Genomic DNA, 9,686 nt, shown 5'->3' on the forward strand with positions numbered 1-9,686 from the left:
CTCACCTGGCCCAGTGTCTGGCAGTGCTGCTTGTTCTGCAGATGAGCAGCTGCCTCCTCATCTCTTCAGCTACAGTAGTTTTTCTCAGGGCAGTTAGATGCAGTCATGCTCCTCTGGATTTGGTGTGTTAAATCCATGCTGCATGGCAGCAGTCAGTGCAATACAAAGGTGTTCTGTGTGCCACACCATTTCTCCAGGGGCTGCCAAAGGTAGAAGCACAACACAGCACCATCCTTCTGACAGTAATGTCTGTGAGTGTTAGACATGTGAGCACTGCATCATCCCCAGCGTGTCAGTGCTTTTCCACACCAACCTGACTCTCACACTCTGCACTGAATGTAACTCTGCTCTTGTGGAGACAAATGCTTTCTGTCACATCCTCCATCCCTGCAACCATTTGCTGGTAGGCAGCTCTTGCAGAAGAATCAAGCAGCAGAACCTTTTGCTCACCCTACAGCATGCAAATGCTATGAAAGCAGAAATAACCTGGCGTGCTCTGGGTCTGCAAGGCTGCACAGATGGGAGAGGTAGATTGTGTTTTTGCAGTGGAAGTTTCCAGTATTTTCAGTACATAGTGTAGGCCCTAACTGAATGTATAACCCTCTTGTAAAACAGCTGTATAAGTAGGTTTTCCACCAAGAAAGTTGCTGAACAGAGTTAAGTTCAGACTGGGGGCATTCTGACATGGGTAGAATTGAGACAAGCACAAGATAAATACGCAGGGTGGGTAGAGCCCAGCACAGCACAGAATGAATGTACTGACTGTTGGAAACATTGCCCTTCTCTGTCCGCAGAAAAGTACAAGGCAGACCTAAAAACAAGAGGTTGGTAATTGACCTTATATGGAAATGAATCCTAGCAACAATCTGGAGGAGTCTGTGAGCCTGAGATGCTCAACCAATGAGAGCCATGAGAGCATCACCTGCATTGGGTTTAGGGCATAGAACAGAATTGATTTCACTGACTGGTGTGCAATTTCTCCCTGGCCAATAGGGGATGTGCGCGCAGTATTACAATAATGAATAAGCACTGCTGCTATCGCTGCCATCTTTGCCTAACTAGAAATCTTTGACTTTGAGAGTTTCTCACACAAGGGGAGAGGGTAAGAAAGTAAAGAGGCACAGAAAACTAAGGAAAACTGCTCTTCTTATCTATAAAAATTGATACAATTGATGCTGTCGTGCATTTATTTATTTATTTTTAATTTTTTGCCAATGTCAGTTAGATTGTTTTAAAATATCCACACACCAAAATCTGACTACCAAGCAAATTTAATGAAAATGAAATGAAGGTGAGTTAGCGGAAAGCACAAGGCCATATTATATTGGGCTCTAGCAAATTTACAGGCAGTCACTGCATGAAGAGGTAGATCTAAGTTGCACATTATATGATTCCCACAAAGATTAAGGAAATCTGAAGCTTTCAATATATTTTTTTAATTCTTTTTTCATTTCATTTTTTAAACACCTGACCCAGACCCCAACCCTCACAGGAGCTGTAAAGATAACAGCATTAACCTGCAATGTAACTCTAATCCTAACCCTTACCCTGATTCTACAGGGGACTGTCTGAAACGGACATCAATTCAATTACTCATTTATTTATTGACAGACATTCAAGTTTGCTACGTTTGGAGAAGTTTTTATTTGTTTGCTGTGGTTTGGTTTTTTCTTTTTTTCTTTTTTTTTTCCCCCTTCCCTCCTCTTCCATCTTTGTGTTCTTCCCCTATAATCAAAAGAGAACGGATCCCCAGGGTCTGTCCCTCAGACGTTCTTTCCGTGGTCTCTGCTGCCACCTGCTGGCCAATACACGGAACTGCCACTGTTGGGTGTTTGGTGCCGCAGGAAGCACAACGCAGATCTGAGTTCTGACCGGTCTACGCAGCAAATCCGCCAATCTTTATTGTGATAAGCCCTCCACATGGGATTGCGCATGCACTCGAACATGCAACAGGAATAGATTTCTCTTAACTCCTTGAGGAGCAGGCAAGCAGAACAACTGAGCGCACCACTGCTTGTGATTGGGCCACCCCCATCATAGAGATGTGTGTTAGATCTTTTACCCACCCCTGAACTGGCCTTGTTGTTTAACGATAACCTCTGAAATCTGAGCTACTGGTTCTACCAACTGTAGTGTAGAATAGGTAGCCAATAAATGCTTTTCAACTGTGATGTATCTTTATTCTGCTCCATGCCAAACCTGTGGCCAAAACCTCATAGGGGTTCACAAAGAACTCTGGCTCTGCCAGAGCCCCCATCCAGACCCTTCTTGAGTTACATTCACATCTAGTTTGGCTGAAAAGGTTGGACTATAAATACTCAGTGCTTGGGCCTGTTTAACAGATATTTTTTCCTGATTATGCTGTCCATCGATCTTTTTAAACTGAACTCCTGCTCTAATCTGGTCTTTAAACATTTGTTGTCTCAAGACCCTAATGGGTCCAGACTGGATTACCTTAGGGGCTGGACGCCTAAGTCATGGCAGCAGATGGTTCTCTGCCTTTCTCAGACCTTTCCACCACCATTCAGAGCCTGCATCTGGCCATAGGCACTCTTGTCTCCCCATCAATTGGGCAGCCTGTTGTATTACAGCACCTGAGGGCCACTGGGGGGTTCAGTATGGATAACATAGACCCATACTGATGTAAAGGTGATGGCTGTAGGATGAGATCCCTCGTTCCTGATGAAAAATTTATTGACTGGGCTCTCAAAATCATCTTCATAGATTGCCTCTTTCATGCCTAATTCTCTAATATAATTTTGTTAGTCCTCCATAGAGGACCACAGGCTCATATTTAATGGTATGTCATTCTTATTTGGCCATGTTATATGACACTCCCACCAGCCTATCCTGCATTTTTTTTTTTTTTTTTCATTTTTGGGTTACAATCAGTCAGATCTCAAATAGATCTAGTCCAAATGGAACCTCAAAATCTGACCTTCTAGTGCCTTCATTTACAGAGTCCATTTTATACAGATTCCCTTGTACAGGGTCCCCATGGTCTTCCAGAGAGATGTTTCTGATCTTCCATAGGAGAATGATTGAATTAGGTTTTTTCCCCATCAAAACTGCCACCTGTCTTTCCAGTTTTTCAACACTGTCATTCAATAGCTGATTTGCATCAGCCTGAGCCTCTTCAGTTATGTTCAGACAGTTCAAGGCCATTAAAAGTGGCCATGCCACCATGAACACAGCTAACTGTCATTCTCAAGTTGTAAGTATGTCTTTGCTAAGACCATGGAAATACTCAGTCAGGTGGGCCAGGGACTCATGGACCCTCCCTCCGTCCCACACAGGGCCCCATTTTTCAGTGACAGAAGCAGTGCTGCATTTTGAGGATCCTAGGAATCCCAGGACATGCCCTGACAAAAGGTCATTCAAAGGGGTAGTCTTTCCCCATCCAAACAACTCCATGATATTCACAGAATCACAGAATTGTAGGGGTTGGAAGGGACCTCCAGAGACCACTGAGTCCAGCCCCCTGCCAAAGCAGGTTCCCTACACCACGTCGCACAGCTCGGCATCCAGGCAGGTCTTGAATATCTCCAGAGAAGGAGATTCCACAACCACCCTGGGCAGCCTGTTCCAGTGCTCTGTCACTCTCACCATAAAGAAGTTATTGCACACATTAGTGCAGAATTTCCTATGGTCCAGTTTCTGTCTGTTTCCCATTGTCCCTCCTCCACACACTGCTGAAAAGAGTCTGGCCTCACCTCTTTGCCCCCCATACCTCAAATATTTATAGACCTGGATCAGGTCCCCTCTCAGCCTTCTTTTCTCAAGGCTAAACAGACCCAGTTCCCTAAGTCTCTCCTCATAGGGGAGATGCTCCAGGCCCTTCACCATCTTTGTGGCCCTCCACTGGACTCTTTCTAAGAGATCCCTGTCTTTTTTGTACTGGGGAGCCCAGAACTGGACACAATATTCCATATGAGGCCTCACCAGGGCAGAGTAGAGGGGGAGGATCACCTCCTTCGACCTGCTGGACACGCTCTTTTTAATGCACCCCAGGATGCCATTGGCTTTTTTGGCTACAAGGGCACACTGCTGGCTCATGGTCAATCTGTCGTCCACCAGGACGCCCAGATCCCTCTCAGCAGAGCTCCTCTCCAGCAGCTCTTCCCCCAGCCTGTACTGGTGCATGCAATTATTTCTACCCAGGTGCAAGACTCTACACTTGCTTTATTTAAACCTCATCCGGTGTCTTACTGCCCAGCTCTCCAGCCTGTCCAGGTCTCGCTGAATGGCAGCACAGCCTTCAGGCGTGTCAGCCAATCCTCCAAACTTCGTGTCATCAGCAAATGTCTTTCATTTAACATCATACGGACCTCCAACCCATTGCCCCAGGAAATGCCAGGAGCCAACATGAGAGACGGGATCTCTCTACCACTGGTCTTGCAATCAGGGCTTGACCTGTCTGCTTCGTAAGGCAAAGGAGAGGTTTCTTAGCATGCCAGTGCCTTTGCCTGCCTGTAGTCATGGCTTCCAGTTATCTTCTCTAACAAGTCCCTTGGGAAGCTTACTTGGTAATGGCCCTCAGTGGGCCCATTAATACTCCAAGAAACTTCACTGTTACTTCTGACTTTGTCTTGTTGAGCACTTTGTGCAAACTTCTCTCTGCACTAGAGGCTGATGAACTCAGCATCAAATGCACCCTGGGGCCCATTATAACCTAAAGAATCTCCTGTGCCTTATGCCATCTTGTTATCTTCTTCAGGTTATCAGAACTTGTTCAGCAAAAAGGAGGGATATCTGGAGAGAGCTTAAAGAATCCAGTATAAATTTATTGTCTATTTATTTATAGTTGGGTTTAAAGAAGACATTAAAGCAGCACTGTGCAACTGATACCAATCCAGGATGTCCCAATGAGTTCTGTACTGTTACTGTGTTGACAAAGGTCCTTCTCAACCTCCCCACCCAATTTCTGCTCACAATGGACCTATGGGACTTGCATCACTTTTCTTCACATCACTCTTCTCCTCTGCATTCATCCGCTCAGTGTTAAAACTGCTTTGCACCAACTCCCACTGGCTTTCCTCAGAGAACCAGCTACACATGGAAAAGGAAAGATTTCTCTTTTTTATCTGGCCAGCAAATGGAAAGAAAGGTGATGCAATTGAATGAACAGTAAAACACAGTGATCAACTGCATGCCATGTTCAAGCTGCATCTATTGAAGTTTGTCTTTCATATGGAATATTTTTAAAAGAAATGATTTATACTGAGGTAGGATAGGATAGATTGAATCACAGTGAAGTAGATGACAACAGAGGCCATCAGACTCTGAGAGATGGAGCAAATTCCAGTAATCTTCCTGGGATAGATCAGCCAGGTAGTTGAGAGGTATCAACTTAAAATTGATCAGGACTTGTGAGTATTTCACACATTGAGATGGGTTAACACATTCTCATTGATTTATATCTTTGTCTCCAACTCTGTTTTTCACTTTTACTGACATTAATGAACATCTTTCAGACTTCGTGCCTTAATAAAAAAGAGACAGTGATTGAGAAAAAGAAAAAGTATAAGAAGAAAAAGAAAAAGAATAGATAGGAAGGGATAGATCAAATCACAGTGAAGGAGTTGACAACACATTCCATCAGACTTTGGGAAGATGGAACAAATTCCAGTAATCCCCCTGAAAGTCAGAAATCAGACAGATAATTGGGAGGTATCTGACTGAACAAAGAGCAAGGGATGGAGAAATCTGGAGGGCAGTGGGAGTAGTGTGTGCCCAAATAGCCTGCTGAAAACATGCCCTTAACCATGGCCATTTCTTTAGGAGAGCTGAAAAAACTTGGAGGATGAGGCACATCAAATAGGCAGCAGGGAAGAGTAGTGCTGGGCACCAGGCTACAGTCACAGGGCATTGGCACTGGCACCGCTGTCTGTGTCTCTCAACCTGAAGGCATTTGTGTCCAGCGAACACAGTTCTGGAAAACATTGTAGTTTCAGTAAAAGAAAAAAAAAGACATCAAATCACCTCAAAGATTCATATTTACAACTTAAAATGGAACAAGACTCATGAGAATTTTTCATGTTGAGAAGGGTTAACACATTTTCATTGATTTCCATCTTTGTCTTCAATTATTTGTTTCAGTTTTATTGACATTTATGATCAACTATTAAGCTTACAGCCTCAAAATAAATAAATAAATTAAAAGAGATACATTTGCATCTTGCACATGGCCTGATGCCCCTTTCACCTTCACAGTTCCCACAAGTCCTTCCATGCCGGAGAGTATGAGATCCAGCAGAGCACCTCTCCTCTTTGGTTCCTCCACTGCTTGGTCAAGAAGCTGCCATCTGTGCTCTCCATGGATCTGCTGGATGCCACATGCCCTGCTGTGCTGTCCCTGCCACAGATAATGGAGTGACAAAGGCCACCAAATGGGACAAGGGACAGACAACATCAGATTCCCATCTGTCTGCAGAGGGCACCTTCCATTGACTGTCCCTGATCAGGAAGACAGGAAAAGACACTGATTGTCTCCTCTGTTTGCCATTTCCATTAGCTCTGACCTGTCTGCTCTTCCATCCCCAGGCAGAGCTCAGTGCACACTCACAGAGGGCAGTCGCCCTTCTTTGTCTCCTCGCCCATCCATCCTAAAGACTCGGTATCCCCCTTGTGCTACAGTGCAGTTGTGGAAACCATTAAACTGTGTCCCCATGGTCCAAACAGGAGCTCAGGCCTGCAGCTCTACCAAGATTTCTAGCTTCTTGTGTGTTGGTGTTTGCATTAGTGCAAAAGCACAGAAGTAAATATCCTAATTGAAAAGCATCACTGGACATTGCCTGACTGGATAGCTCATCTATAGAATCAGTGTGCAGAAGGTGGCACACAAACATTAGACCGATCGTGGGTCTTGGAGGTGACGTAGCAGCACGGACACACCATGGGCATGGCTTTCCTGAAGGCCCTGTGCTGCTCTTGTAGCTGTGAGTGAATTCACCAGACAGCCAGTGCTATCCCCTCTCTGGCCCTCAGCTGATGCCCAGGAAGGAGGTGTCTATCTCAGGGATTTCCCACACGGTTTACAAGCACTGGCACACATCAGGAGCAGCCCAGGCACCTTGGGCATCACCCAGTGTCTGTGTGTGAGCAGCTGCCTCCCAGCTGAAGGACCGAGGACTCAGAGCAGGAGCTCACATGCAGGCAACTCCTTGTGCACTTCTGAACTGAACCAGAGAAATCCCAGCTCCTGTGGTTCTGTGGGGAGCCGAATCCCATTTCAGCTCCAGGATTTCTGTCAAGGGATGAGACTCCTGTGCTGCCTCAGCTGGATCACTGTCCTGCACAGGGAAAGTCCAAACCTCGCCTTCCTTGTCTGGGTGCCCTTATTGTTTCATCAAACGATCTCTGGGAGCACTCCCCATATGTCTCCAATCAGTCACTGACCACTGGACATGTGGTGGTTAATTGAGCGAATTTCAAAGCACAGTCATGATGCTGTTGTCTTTCAGGAGCTGTTGGCCATGAGGACCCAGGGACATGTCAGGGGAAATGAGTGGGAAGGATAAAAATGACATAATCTGCTGCTAGCTTGTCCATGTTCCTGGGACACAGGGAGCTCATAAAAGTGGGCAGAGCTGCAGAGAGACAGCTGTGCCCAGGAGCAGATCTCGTGCACAGCACAGCCTGCAGGTGACAGAAGGAGAGGAGAGAAATTGGAGAGAGCTTGCAGGATGTGTGTGGTGTGAGCGGGCTGTGAACTCACTGCAGGAGCATTGCTCACAGACCATGACAAGGTAAGTCTCACAGCTGACCATGAGCTGCTTTTAATTAAGGGGTAACTATAACTGGGACATCCCATAGGAGATCTGACTGCAGGCACTGCATGTTTCTTTACTGTGGAAAAAGCTTTCTGCTCCAGCTGAGACGGGTGCCCAGGGCTGTCCTGCAGAGCAGGGTCCCTGCTGTGCCCCAGGGGCTGTGTGCCGGGTATGGGACTCTGCCGCCTGCCAGGCTCAGCACTCAGCCTGCCCGGGGAGCTGCCCAGGGCACTGCGGGGAGACGGGTGGGGGGAAGGAGCCCCCGGCAGGGTTTGTGCTGCCACAGCTGCTGCCTGGGGCAGGGGATCACAGCTCCACTGCACAACTGAATGTTTCTGAGGGCACTTTGCAAGAGGAGAGCCAAGGCAGGGGGTTTCCATTTCCTGTTCTGAGGCAAAGAGGTTTGGAGTCAGAAATCTAAAAGGGGCAATAAGAGTTCTGAGAATTTTTCGTCAATCAATTGCTTGTTTTGTGAACACTCACGCATGATGTGCTTTCAGTCTCCCCTTTCTCCAAGGATGGAATTATCATCATTTTCTGTAGGCATGAATAATTCACTTATCCTACAAACAGGCAGCATTTTCTAACTGAAACTGAATGCCACAGAAGCTCGGGTAGGGGGCTCTAAGAGCACTTGGGGTAAAGATATGAGACTTGAAACAGATGAAAATATCCAGGGAGAAGGGATAAGAAAATAAGAGGAAGGTTAGAGCTCCATATGCTGCTTCTGCTTAAGGAATGCTGATCTACATGAAATTAAATGCAAGTAATGGTGCTAAATGTACACTGTTGTAGGAGAATTAAAACATTTCATAGTATAGCAGGAGTAGTGCCTCTGAGAATGGTCTGGACTTGTCATTATCTTCTGCACTCTGAGCAGGACTCCAAGCCCAACAACAGCAGATGCCCAACAGCAGCTCCATCAGTGAGTTCCTCCTGCTGCCGTTGGCAGACACGCGGCAGCTGCAGCTCCTGCACTTCTGGCTCTTCCTGGGCATCTACCTGGCTGCCCTCCTGGGCAACGGCCTCATCAGCACAGCCGTAGCCTGCGACCGCCGCCTGCACACCCCCATGTACTTCTTCCTCCTCAACCTGGCCCTCCTCGACCTGGGCTGCATCTCCACCACTCTCCCCAAAGCCTTGGCCAACGCCCTCTGGGACACCAGGGCCATCTCCTACACAGGATGTGCTGCACAGCTCTTTTTCTTTACCTTCTTCATGTCAGCAGAGTATTCCCTTCTCACCATCATGTCCTATGACCGCTATGTTGCCATCTGCAAGCCCCTGCACTACGGGACCTTGATGGACAGCAGAGCTTGTGCCACCATGGCAGCAGCTGCCTGGGGCACTGGGGTTCTCAATTCCCTGCTGCACACTGCCAGTACGTTTTCACTGCCTCTCTGCCAAGGCAATGTTGTCAACCAGTTTTTCTGTGAAATTCCCCAGATCCTCAAGCTCTACTGCTCAGAATCAAATCTCAGGGAAGTTGTGTTTCTCATTTTTACTATCAGTTTAGACGTAGGCTGCTATGTTTTCATAGTTGTGTCCTATGTGCAGATCTTCGTGGCTGTGCTGAGGATGCCCTCTGAGCAGGGACGGCACAAAGCCTTCTCCATGTGCCTCCCTCACCTGGCCGTGGTCTCCCTGTTTCTCAGCACTGGTGCTTTTGCCTACCTGAAGCCCCCCTCCATTCCCTCCCCACTCCTGGATCTGACAGTGGCACTTCTGTACTCAGTGGTTCCTCCAACACTGAACCCTATTATCTACAGCATGAGGAACAGGGAGATCAAGCACGCTCTCAGGAAGGTGTTGCAATACTCACTATTCCCGCTTCAATAAAGTGCACATCTTCATCGCATGATTCCCAGTGTTGGTTCTTCATCTTTTATGCATCTTTGATTGATTGATTATGTG

Source organism: Coturnix japonica, chromosome 36, assembly GCF_054131305.1.
Source record: "Coturnix japonica strain WE chromosome 36, WE-NBRP24, whole genome shotgun sequence".
In the NCBI taxonomy this organism is placed as follows: domain Eukaryota; kingdom Metazoa; phylum Chordata; class Aves; order Galliformes; family Phasianidae; genus Coturnix; species Coturnix japonica.